The sequence below is a fragment of the Vulpes vulpes genome, chromosome 2 (genome assembly GCF_048418805.1).
Source record: "Vulpes vulpes isolate BD-2025 chromosome 2, VulVul3, whole genome shotgun sequence".
NCBI lineage: Eukaryota > Metazoa > Chordata > Mammalia > Carnivora > Canidae > Vulpes > Vulpes vulpes.
In genome coordinates, this window is record NC_132781.1 from 162,996,783 (window position 1) to 163,009,917 (window position 13,135).

Genomic DNA, 13,135 nt, shown 5'->3' on the forward strand with positions numbered 1-13,135 from the left:
GCTTGCAGAGCTAAGGGACCTGAGGATGCACCTTCGCGTCCCCCCCACCCGCAACCTCCCTTCTCGCCCCCCAACTTCCACTCTGCCTCTAAGTCAAGTTGTCTCGCTCCCGAAGGCGGCCCCCCAGCGACCTGACGTGGGTCACAGCTCCCCGGAGCACCGGCCGCCGCTCTCCCGCTCACCGCCGAAGCTGACATTAGACCGACTTTTAAAAGACGGATTTTATTGGGTCCCCTCCTGAAGGTCCCACGCTGTGTGATCCACGGCCGTGCGAAGCCCCCCGCCCGCATCTCCTACAGGCCCCCCCCACCAGGACCTCTCGCCGGGACACCCCCGGGTCCCGCATCCTCCACACCCCAGGGGAAGCTGCTCCTGGGACCTGTCCCCGCTTCGGTTTTCTCGTCTAGGACTTGGGGAGGGCATCCGCCGCTCAGGGCGCCGTGCCTGGCCTGGCCCTGGGGAGCCCGGTGGCACCTGTCTCAGGCTCCTCCACGTGGGGAAAGTCACTCTCCGTCCTGAGCAGGTGCTGCCTTCACACCCGAGGCCCAGCTCAGTCCCAGGTGCCCTCCGAAGCCCCACAGGACGTTGGCCTCACCCCCGTCCTCCCCTTCCCGTGTCCCTGCAGCCATCACTCCCCTCCTTGCTCTGCCCCACGCTCCCGCCTCAGGGCCTTTGCATCTGCTGTTCCCACTGCCCAGAATAGTCTTCCCGAGTGTCCACCAGCCTCACTCCCCCACTTCCTTTAGGTCCCTTTCCGGGGCCGGCGTGCACGGCGGCCGGGCAAGGACTCCCGCAGCAAACCCTCCAACAGGGAAATTTGAATTTGAATTTCGCCCTGAGTTGCTGTGTCTAGAACTGCTGCTTCTGAACAAGTGAAAACACGTTTGCATGTGTCGGCTTCTGCGGGATTGGGGGGGGGGGGGAGCAACCAGAGCGAGAAACCGCACCCCCGGGCCCCTCTGCCTTCCGAACGTGCTGCCTTACCAGACGCTCTCCCAGCCACGCGCCACCACCAGCACCCACCCCAGGGCCCCCCCACCCGGGTGCCCCTGCGCCCCAGGCACCTGCCATCAACTGCTTTGTCCCCACCCCCCCCCACCAGAGAGTAAACCTCCCACACGTGACTGGGGGGTGCTCCGGGCTCGGTCATCCCCATGTCGGGGCAGAGACCGGGCTTCTGTCCCCCCAGGTGCATCCAGAGGCCGCACAGCCCCCGAAGAAGGAGTGAGCTCAGGGGAGGAGGAGGGGGAAGGCTCCGTCCCCTAACCCCTAGCCCCTAACCCCTAACCCCTAACCCCTAACCCGGGCACAGGGAAGGCGGGAATCTGTCTCGGTCTCTGCTTCATTCTCAGCACCTGGACCGCGCCCGGCACACAGCAGGTGCTCGATAAGTACTTGCCCAGTGACTGAATGAGCTGGTCCTCCGTGGGCCACGGCCGGTGCCCGGGAAGCCAGTGACCGCGTGGACGTGGCTGCAGCCGTGGGTCCTCGGTCCCGACGCCCTGGGACGGCAGCCCGGATCTCGGCCTGCACAGGACACGCGAGTCTCCACTCCAACCACGGCCCCTCCCGTGCCCCACCCCCGTGCCCCACCTCTGGGGACTTGGCCCTCCTGTGCACACAGATGCAGGCGACCCGGGGACCCACCCCCGGCCTCTCCTGGCTGCATCCCGCGGCCTGCCCCTGCTACCTGCGCTCTGGCCACACGAGGTCACTGTTGTCACACGCGCCAGCGGAGCCAGACCCACAGGCTGTGACAGTCCTACTTCTCTGCGAGGCTCTGAGGCCCCGGCTCCTGCGGGAATGTCCCTGAGAACAGCGCTGGGGCTGATTCCAGACCTTCCAGAACACACGTGACCTCGGTGTGTCTTTATAAAGGCAATAGATTCGATCAACGGTGGGCTCGGAGGTCAGGGCGTCTGGGTTAGAATCCCATCCCATCTGCCTGTGCGATCTTCTTTTTTTTAATTAATTAATTTATCTATCTATCTTCCTTGTATTTTTTATTTTTTAGATATTTTAAAAATATTTTACTTATTTATTTATTCATGACAGACACACAGAGAGAGGCAGAGACACAGGCAGAGGGAGAAGCAGGCTCCCTGCAAAGGAGCCTGACGTGGGACTCGATCCTGGGACCCCAGGATCACGCCCTGGGCTGAAAGCAGACGTTCCACCGCTGAGCCACCCAGGGATCCCTTTTATATATTTTTTTACATTTGTTTTTACTGGAGTTCGATTTGCCAACATAGAGCATCACGCCCAGTGCCCATCCCGTCACGTGCCCCCCTCAGTGCCCGTCACCCAGGCACCCCAACCCCCGCCCGCCTCCCCTTCCACTGCCCCTTGGTCGCTCCCCAGAGTCAGGAGTCTCCCGTGGTTTGTCTCCCCCTCTGATGTTTCCCCTTCAGCTCCCCTCCCTCCCCTTCGATCCCTTCCACTATGTCATATTCCCTGTGTGAGTGAGACCATATGCTCATTGTCCTTCTCCGACTAACTCCACGCAGCATCACCCCCTCCAGCTCCAGCCACGTCGAAGCTAATGCTGGGTGGTCGTCGTTTCTGGCGGCTGAGGGACACCCCCTGTACACAGGCCACGGCTTCTCTATCCATCATCTGTCGAGGACCCCGAGGCTCCTCCCAGTCTGGCTGTTGCGGACACTGCTGCTGGGAACACTGGGGGGCAGGGGCCTGTATGATCTTGGGCAAAGCTGTCTGCCTTGGTTTCCCTTTCTGCAAAATGTGATAATACGAGTGCTTTCCTCGGCCATTCTGTGAGGACTAACAGAGTGATGCACATAGAACTCTCTGAACAATGACCCAGAAGTGGTAAAAGTTAACTGTTCATTATCACTTTTTCTCCATATCTCTAAGCATGATCTGTAGTGATAATGTTGTGATTAGATTTTGTGATTATTGGGAGCACCTGGGTGGCTCAGAGGTTGAGCGTCTGCCTTCGGCCCAGGGTGTGACCCTGGAGTCCTGGGATCGAGTCCCACATCAGGCAGGGAGCCTGCTTCTCCCTCTGCCTGTGTCTCTGCCTCTCTCTGTGTGTCTCTCATGAATAAATAAATAAGTCTTTAAAAAAAAAAAAGAAAAGAGAAAATAAATATGGAGTTTATATAATTTTTTATTATGAAAAATTTCAAATGTACATAAAAGTGGAAAGAATAGCCTCTGTTTCTACTCATTATTGCTCCCCCCCAACCCTGTCCCAGCTCCCAGACCAGTGTCTGGCACGTCGGGGGCCTTCAGTGCATGATTTCCTACCGGCTACTTATGAGGTGCTGTTACGGAGGCCAGGTCAGTGTCAAGCAGCGAGGCGGAAAGAGTGAGTCAGACCCAGGCCCGGTGCTCAAGGAGCTCCCGGTCTAGTAAGAAAGGCCGACCTAACCCGGCAGCCTCCCAGGGTGACGATGAATTACTGGAGGGTGTGAGGGGGAATCTCATCTGGTCAGGCGAGGTTTCCTGGAAGAAACATCTATGCTGAGAACCGAAGGATGCACAGGAGCTAATGAGGTGAAGAGGGTAGGAGAAGAGCGTCGTAGGCAGAAGGAACAGCAAGTGCAAAGGCCCTGAGGCGGCACAGCCGGGTTCGGTAGGCAGCGGGACAGAGGGCCAACTGAAGCGTCTTCAGAATGAGAATAAAGAGAACCAGTCATGAACCCTGCCTGTTAATCCCTCCCTGCCACCTGCAGCCCATCCAGACCCTCTAGTGCTCTGCGTGACCTCCTGTCCCATCGGTGTTTCCAGCCCCGGACGGCCTACACCCAGCTCCGGGAGGGCAGGAAGCTGAGCCAGTGAGAGCAGCCGAGAGACATCTGCGGCCACTTGGACGTGGAGCTGGGCCGGGCACCACCGCGGTGGGGGGCAGCGCAGACAACAGGAAGAAAGGCTGTGGGTGGGGCAGGGCAGATGTGAGCCGGTGAGGTGGGGTGGGGTGGGTGTCAGACCCTGCCAGCGTGGTGGAGTCGAAAACTCTTACCACGACCCAAGCCCTCTGGTCCCTGCATCTTTCTCCAAATGCACCTGTCGCTCAGCCCACCCCCCTGTGCTCCACTGCACTGCTGTCCCCTGTTCTCCAGCCCACCAATCCCTTCTGCTGCCCAGTGCCCACCCTCCCACAGCCTCCTCCCCCCCAGAGGCTCCTCCTCACGCCACCACGTCTCCCAGACTGGGCAGCTCCTAATCGTACCCCCAAATGTGCTGCCCTGGCTTCCCCCCCCAGCAGATTCTCCTCAGCCTGTTAATCTCCCTAATTAAAACTTTGCTCTTCCCTCGGACTACTTACCAAGTTAGCAACTGAATATCTGTTTATGTAGGAGTAACTTCCGTCTCCCTCCCTCCACTCCATCATGAGTTCTGGGGACACCCCATGGTTTCACTGTTCCCCACAGTGTACCCAGGGCTCAGGCAGTGTCTAGCGTGTGTAAGTATTTAATAAACGTCTGAATGAATGAGTGAACGAATGAATGAATGGGGTCAGCACTAGGGTACAAGCCCATTCAATAGCCAGCAGGATTACTGCTATCAGGTTCCCATCCTTAAGTGTCCAGCACTGACCGATCTGGTCTCCTGGGTATCAGTGTCACTGCCATCATCGCTATTATCATATTTATGACAGTGGCCACCCACATCCTACTAGAAACAGGGGCACCCAATTCAAAGTTGCCCCGTCGTTGCTCCATATCTCATCACGCTCTTGATGTCTGAACTCATCACTGTCACAAATTATTTATTTGCTTGTGTTTTTGTTGTCCAACCCCCTGGCCCAGAAGAGCAAGGGCCTGGATTATCCTGGCCACGGCCCTCATCCCCGGCATCGAGAACAGTGTTTGGCATCCAGGAGGTATTAACTCTCACGTGTTCGCCTGCATATACCATCTCATTTTGCATTTCCATATGCCTCTATGGAGCACATGCAAGAAAGCCCACGTTACAGACTAGGAAAGAGAAGTCCAGGAAGGCCGTCTGACTTCCAGGTCACAGCTAGTCAGTGGCAAGCAGTAACGACTGCAGCCCTGGTTCCTGGATTTGGAACTTTCTCTAAGTAATCCGGTGGCTCACGGGGCTCTGACACTGGGCAGGATTTTTTTCCTCTACTTCCAAATCCTAGAACTTCATTAGTAAACACAAGACAAATGCAGGATCATCCTGTAGGGAAGACCCACACTGGCTGTCCCCAACCCAGGAAGTCCTCACCCACCCAGAAACCCAAAGACAAAACAAGGAACAACTATCATATGCCTAAACTCACAACGTAGGATGCCAAGGCCTCACTTAGTAACCAGCACCTCCCATGACCTGGAAAATACCCTTCCCTTCCCTGAGTCTTTACCTACTTATCTAAGAAATAAGAAGTAGGCAGCAGCTCTCCACCTTTTTATATATCTTCTCTCTGTATCCTTCAAGTCCTTGATTTTTTTTAAAACCCTGCAAGCAATAATTTTTCCCCCAAAACAAAATAGTTGGTGGACATGATGCTCCAAACATATGCACAACTGGGTTGTGAGCACAGACTTCCTGCAGGAGCCACATCATTAGGTGGGCCACACTTGGAGGATACAAACATAGTGATGAGAGCCTTGGAGGGCTGCCCAGAAAGAAAAGAGCGACCATGTGTGTGTTGGAATCCTTTCCAAGAGACACTTCTAGAATTTCCTTTCAGAACGTGAGCTGGCAAGGAATTGGAGGACAGTTTTGTCATAAGTCACGAATAGATAGGAATTAAAACACAGAGACAAACAAAGAAGTTTCTGGGTAGAAGACTGTAAACTTAAATCCACCCAGAGAATCAGGGCTAAAACCAGGACATTTTGACGTCTTCATAAATGTTCAAAAAAAGAAATGATGGAGTAACACCTACAGACATCATTAAAAATTCCAGCAGGCTGACATGCCAAGCAAAGAAGAGTCAAAGATTGTACAATTGGTGACAACAACAACAAAGAGAGTACCAACAAGAGAAAATACAGACTAATGATTTAGAGGAAATCATTGCAAAACAACTTCAACTCGATTAATAAAATTAATAAAAATGAAAACATATTTTCCAGGTCCACGCAGGGTTAATGCATTCATTACTCATTTATTCAGCAGCCTTTCCAGAATCTTGACCTCAGGTCTCACTAGGTACCGGTGTGATGAGCATTCACCATAAGCAGACATCAGTGATGGGGGCAGTGCAAAGACACCTCCTAACAGAATCACGGGTGTGACCCAATAACCTGTGACCAGCAAAGTTATAATTCTGGTCCCCAGAGAAGAGATGCCCCATCTCAGTGTTTAGAACCCTGAGCAGTCACCCTTCCTCTGCTTGTGCTGAGCAGCCAAGGAAAGCATTCCTAACCTGAAGCCATGGGTGTAGCCCTAGGGCCAGGGAGCTGGGAAGTGTGAAAAGAGCTCCAAAAGGGCAGAGAACCCCTGCACTCTGGAAGATAAAGTACCAGCAGACTCACCAAATTACACGTCCCAATCATCCTTCACAATCCCTGGACACAGACTGCTGAATAGAAAGAATATTCAGAAGGAAGAGAGGAACAGGGAATCTTAAGCATGACTACAAGCACATCGTCAAGACTCACCCCACTCTTGAGGGACACTTACACCCAGAAAAAGAAGTCCCAAACTGAACAAAGGAAGGAATGAACACCTGAGGAAATGAAAATAACAAAGAAATGATTTTTTATTTTTTATTTTTTATTTTTTTTTAATTTATGATAGTCACACACACACACACACAGAGAGAGAGAGAGAGAGAGAGGCAGAGACACAGGCAGAGGGAGAAGCAGGCTCCATGCACCGGGAGCCCGACATGGGATTCGATTCCGGGTCTCCAGGATCGCGCCCTGGGCCAAAGGCAGGCGCTAAACCGCTGCGCCACCCAGGGATCCCAGAAATGATTTTTTAAAAAATAAACATAATTAATTAATTTTCTCAAAGGGACAAGAGAGTCTAATAAATCTGTAAGATAAGAGCCAACGATTATAATCACAAACAATTAGAGATGGTTAACATTTCAAAACACGACCACCTGAATTAAAAATTCAGTAGGGGTTTGAATATAAGAATAGACATAGTTGAAGATGAATTGTGTAAGACAGAAGCTTGAGCTCAGAAGTCCCTCAAAATACACTTCAAAGATCTGAGAGCTATAAAATATCAGAGAAAATGAGATCAAAGACAGAAAGTGTAAGGGGAAAGTTAATAGACATACAAGGGGAAACCCTGGTGGTCCCAATAGCTCTCTGATATAGCACAACCCGATAGAAATATAGTGCAACCCATAAATGCAAGCCGCACGTAATTTTACATTTTCTAATACCAACTTAAAAAGTAAAAGAAGGGCAGCCCCAGTGGCTCAGCGGTTTAGCGCTGCCTTCAGCCCCGAGTGTGATCCTGAAGACCCGGGATCGAGTCCCACGTCGGGCTCCCTGCATGGAGCCTGCTTCTCCCTCTGCCTGTGTCTCTGTGTCTCTGCGTCTCTGCCTCTCCCTCTCTGTGTGTCTCTCATGAATAAATAAATAAAATCTTTAAAAAAAAGTAAAAGGAAACAAGTGAAATTAATTTTAATAGTATATTGTAATGCATTACTTATGAAATATTACCATTTAAACATGTAATTAATATTAAAAAGTTAATGAGATAGGCTCTATTTTTTTAATAAGTCATAGAAATCTGGAGAATATTTTAAACTTAACAGCATGTCTCAGTTCAGACTAACCACACCCCAGATGCTTAACAGTCAAATGTGTCTTGGGGCTACCACAGTGGGCAGTACAGATCTTTTTTTTTTTTTAATTTATTTATTTATGATAGTCAGAGAGAGAGAGAGAGAGAGAGAGGGGGGCAGAGACACAGGCAGAGGGAGAAGCAGGCTCCATGCACCGGGAGCCCAACGTGGGATTCGATCCCGGGTCTCCAGGATCGAGCCCTGGGCCAAAGGCAGGCGCCAAACCGCTGCACCACCCAGGGATCCCCGGGCAGTAAAGATCTAAGAGGACTTTAGAACAATTAGAGAACAATTAAAATGTAGGAGAGGACGTTAGAAACAAGGTGAAGACATGAATCTCCAGATTAAAAAAGATTCACCAAGTATATGAAAAGAGACCCACATTTAGAAATGCAATAGAAAACTTGCAGATCAGCACAGAGAAAATCCTGAAAGCTTCCAGAAAAGAAAAAAAGATTACTAACACAGGAAGGAAAATAAAATTGAGATCAGACTTGTCATCAGCAACACCAAACACTGCAAGAAACAAGGTTAACTTCTGAGGGAAAATTACTTTGGATCAGGAATTCTTTACTGAGACAAATTAGTCACTCATTTAGAGGTGAAAATAAAACTTGCACTCAGAGGCTGTACTCAGAAGTTCATCCGAGACCCTTTCTAAAATCTACGAAACTGAGGTTCTCTTACATCGACCGCCTAAGAGTCGCGCTGTAAGAAGCAACAACCTCTCCTCTTCGCCACCCGCCCGGCAGCCGCCAAGCAGCAACCACGCGTGAGTGTATCTCGATCCACGTTGGCCAGGCAGGAGACCAGATCGGCAATGCCTGCTGGGAGCTCTATCGCCTGGAACACGGCATTCGGCCCGATGGCCAGATGCCAAGTGACAAGACCATTGGGGGAGGAGATGACTCCTTCAACACCTTCTTCAGTGAGCCGGGCGCTGGCAAGCATGTGCCCAGGGCAGTGTTTGTAGACCTGGAGCCCACAGTCAGTGATGAAGTTTGCACTGGCACCTACCGCCAGCTCTTCCACCCTGAGCAGCTCATCACAGGCAAGGAAGATGCTGCCAATAACTATGCCCAAGGGCACTACACCATTGGCAAGGAGATCATTGACCTTGTCTTGGACCAAATTCGGAAGCTGGTTGACCAGTGCACGGGTCTTCAGGGCATCTTGGTTTTCCACAGCTTTGGAGGGGGAACCGGTTCTGGGTTCACCTCCCTGCTGATGGCAAGAAGTCCAAGCTACAGTTCTCCATCTACCCTACCCCCCAGGTGTCCACAGCTGTAGTAGAGCCCTACAACTCCATCCTCACCACCCACACCACCCTGGAGCACTCTGATTGTGCCTTCATGGTAGACAACGAGGCCATCTATGACATCTGTCGTAGAAACCTCAATATTGAGCGCCCAACCTACCCTAATCTAAACAGGCTGATAGGTCAAACTGTGTCCTCCATCACTGCTTCCCTCGGATTTGATGGGGCCCTGAATGTGGATCTGATGGAGTTCCAGACCAACCTGGTGCTCTATCCCCACATCCACTTCCCTCTGGTCACATATGCCCCTGTCATCTCTGCTGAGAAAGCCTACCATGAGCGGAGATCACCAGTGCATGCTTTGAGCCAGCCAACCAGATGGTGAAATGTGACCCTCGCCATGGTAAATACATGGCTTGCTGCCTGTTGTACCGTGGCGATGTGGTTCCCAAAGATGTCAATGCTGCCATTGCCACCATCAAGACCAAGCGTACCATCCAGTTTGTGGACTGGTGCCCCACTGGCTTCAAAGTGGGCATTAACTACCAGCCTCCCACTGTGGTACCCGGTGGAGATCTGGCCAAAGTACAGCGAGCTGTGTGCATGCTGAGCAACACCACAGCCATTGCTGAGGCCTGGGCTCGCCTGGACCACAAGTTTGACCTGATGTATGCCAAGCGTGCCTTTGTTCACTGGTACGTGGGTGAGGGCATGGAGGAAGGAGAGTTTTCTGAGGCCCGTGAGGACATGGCTGCCCTGGAGAAGGATTATGAGGAGGTTGGTGTGGATTCTGTCGAAGGACAGGGTGAAGAAGAAGGAGAGGAATGCTAAAGTTAAAAATGTCACAAAGGTGCTGCTTTTGCAGGGAAGCTTATTCTGTTTTGAACATTGAAAATTTGTGCTCTGATCAGCTAATTTGTATGTAGCAGAGTATACTCTCATATACAATTACTGACCTATGCTTTAAAACACAACGCTTTGTTACACACCCAAGCTGTCCACTGCTCTGATGGGTTTGAATAAAGTATTCCCTGTCTTAAAAAAATAAAATAACATAACATAACATAACATAAAATAAAATAAAATAAAATAAAATAAAATAAAATAAAATAAAATAAAACAAAATCTACAAAACTCTCTCTCCCACAGTCAGGGAGACAGGAAACGAGCTTGACTTTTAGAGCAGTAAGTCCTCCACTGGCCAAAACATATCTCCAGATGATAAGAGCTAAGTGTCAATTTAGACCATCCCAGGACCCCAGGAATAGCCATGACTCCTCCCTGAGTAAATGGACCTAAAACTCACCTCCTGCACGTGAGAAGCGAGAGAAGAGAGAGGATATATAGTCCCAGGAAGAATCAGAGCAGCTCTGGGCCTCCCAGGCCAACTGGCCACTGGAGTCGGGAAGCCTCTTCACGGCTTCCCCAACAGACTGTCCCCAACAAACTCTGCTTGAATGACCCCAACCACAGGCTTCTCACTACTCCTGAGACAGCCCATTCCACTCACCACTGGGCAGTTTGGGCCTGTTGGAAGGCCCTTTGTGTTGAGTTAAAAACTTATCTCATTTTATCTTAGGAACAAAAGAATTCTATAATTAGGAGGAAAGTCAAGATCACTTTGATCCAATCCTCTCATTTTGCAAATGAAGAAGTGGAGGCCCAGAGAGGGAAAAAAAAAGACATTCCCAAGGTTACACAGCATAGTTGGGGCCCAGCTGGCACTACTGGAATTTGATCTGTGCATAGAGGTCAGCTAGTGACCTTGCAACATGGAGAGCTTTCCATGATGATCTAGTAGAGAGATTTTTCAGGATCATGGTCAAAGCAATATAAGTGGGCCATCACCTCTGCGCTACGGCCCAGAGGCTGGCTTTAGAAAATTAAGTGCTTTGCTGCTACAAACACTGGGGTGCAGGGGTAGTGGAAAGGGAGGTGGGCGAGGGGTTGGGGTGACTGGGTGACCGGCACTGAGGGGGGCACTTGACAGGATGAGCACTGGGTGATATGCTATATGTTGGCAAATTTAACTCCAATTAAAAAAAAAAAAAAGAAAGAAAAAGAAAAGAAAGTGCACTGAGCTAAGGGTGATGCCCTGGAATCTGGGAAGTTTATATCTGTTCCCTACAGACACTGCCCCAGCTTAGTGCTGTTTGTTCTCTGTCTTTCCACTGAAAGGCCCAGGGCAGGGTATTTGGAGCAGCTCAGAAAAAAAAAAAGAAAAAAATTAGCCCTAAGGAATCATGAAATCCTCTCTCCCTTCAAGTAAGAAGCTGCTGGAAGGAAGATTACCCATGAAACAGCCCCAATCAGCAGCTCCCATAGGCCTGCAGGAATCTAGGTTAAGACACCATCCTTTATTTACAGCAAATAGCCCTGACCTGGTTCAAGGTTTCCCTGGGAAACCATTACCAAAACTGCCCTGAGAATAAACAATGAAGCCACCCGAGACAAGATAACCACAGGGCGCAGGGCTGGGGGTCATGCCTTCCTCCCAGGATGCCTGAATGCTTTGGACACCATGTTCCTCACGATGCATTCGCTTTAGAGGTTTTAATGGATGCAGAAACGGAGGGGAAGGGAATCAGGGGACCTACCTGAGTCCATAAGGCTTACCTGGCCTCGGAGCCTGAAGAACCACAAATGGCATCACCATAATCGAGACCAGCCCTGCGCAAGCCTTTCTGCATCACCCCATCAGCCCTGACTGGGCCCAGCAGCCGAGTCCGCTGACCAGCAGGTACTAATGCTACAGGTACTACTGTTGCCCGTATTTGAGCTAAGACCCCAAGCAGCCGTGCAGCTGAGCCAAGTGTTTGACATTAGTAACATAGTGTGTGGACCTTACGACTTATCTCCAAGTCAAAATTCCTTTGAGAGTGAAGGGGTAATAATAATGTTATTATCAATAATTATATGATTAACACAGTAATTGTGCCAGGACCACAGGCATTCTTAGGTGTTGTCCTGAGCTCACCTGGAAGTATGGTCCCCTAACCGGGTTCCTGGCTTTGGCTCTAAGTGCTTTGCATGTGTCAGTGCATCTCATCTTCGAGTACCACTCTCCCCATTTCACAGGTGGGAAAATCACGGCACACAGCTGTGAGGCGGTGGGCCCAGAATTTGGACCCAGGTACCTTAGTTCCAGGTCCCGTGGCCTAACCACCATACAGCACTGCCTCTCCTGGAGTCAGGAAACACATTCAAATGGGGCTGACCCCGACGCCGTGCTCTATCCCCCCTCTCCAGAGTCCTTGCTCAAAGAATCTCCACCTGACAGCACTACTTTACTGCCTGCTAGGTCAGAATATAAACATGAATACAGGATTGTGTATTGGCATAAAAAGCTGAAACTAAGAGAAATCCTAGGACCCCCAAGCATGGCCAGGTCCCAACAAGACCAGGAAGGTTCTGTTCTCCCCTCTCTGATGATTTCCTGAGAACCACGCCACTATCGTGTCCCTCAGGAAAGCCACTCACCCCTCCCTTCTCACATCCATTTCTGGATGGTTCTGGATGGACAACCACACCCCTGCTGTGCCCCAAGAGCTAGACCCATGCCAACTGCGTCAGGGGATCCGCTTGGCCTGTGGCCGTTCAGCGGGCTCAGCCAATGGGAAGTGCAGAGCGGGTGGGGTCTGAGTGTCATTCCTCTGTTCTCTCCCTATCGGGTGGCAGGGAACCGACCCCAGAAACCCTCTCCAGGTTCCAACAGAGCCTTCCTTCCCCTGCCCCCTCTCGGGCCCAGAGTTATAATATGCACTGTCCCATGCAGATTCCTTCCATCCTGCGCCCCTGGGTCTTTGCTAGCACCCCTACCCCAGCTTTACACGCCGACGACGTCCTGCCAGCCTACTGAAGCAATCAACAAGTGGACAATTTGCTTATTCAGAAAATATCTTGACCTTGAGCTCTCTTCCAGGCCGTGTGCTATGCCCGGGGATCTGCAGTAAGGGCAAAAGACACTCCCTATCCTCACAGAGCTTAGAGGCCGGTGCGGAAGACAGTCAAATCCCAGAGACAAGCGCAAAATGCCAGCTCTAAGCACCGCAGGGGAAATGCAGGGCTCCACGACAGCTGGCCTTGGAGGGCACTGACCTGGCCTGCAGGTCAGGAAGGCATAAAGGATATCACAGCAGTGTTAT

General features: G+C 51.1%; 1 protein-coding gene and 1 pseudogene across 1 annotated transcript in view; one reads left to right on the top strand and one right to left on the bottom strand.

Annotated features, from left to right (window-relative positions):
* KAZN (kazrin, periplakin interacting protein) overlaps window positions 1–13,135 on the bottom strand; it is a 1,014,069-nt gene that overhangs the window by 956,961 nt on the left and 43,973 nt on the right. The gene's annotated exons all lie outside the window — the stretch shown is intronic.
* Window positions 8,565–9,836, top strand: LOC112929767 (tubulin alpha-1A chain-like; annotated as a pseudogene).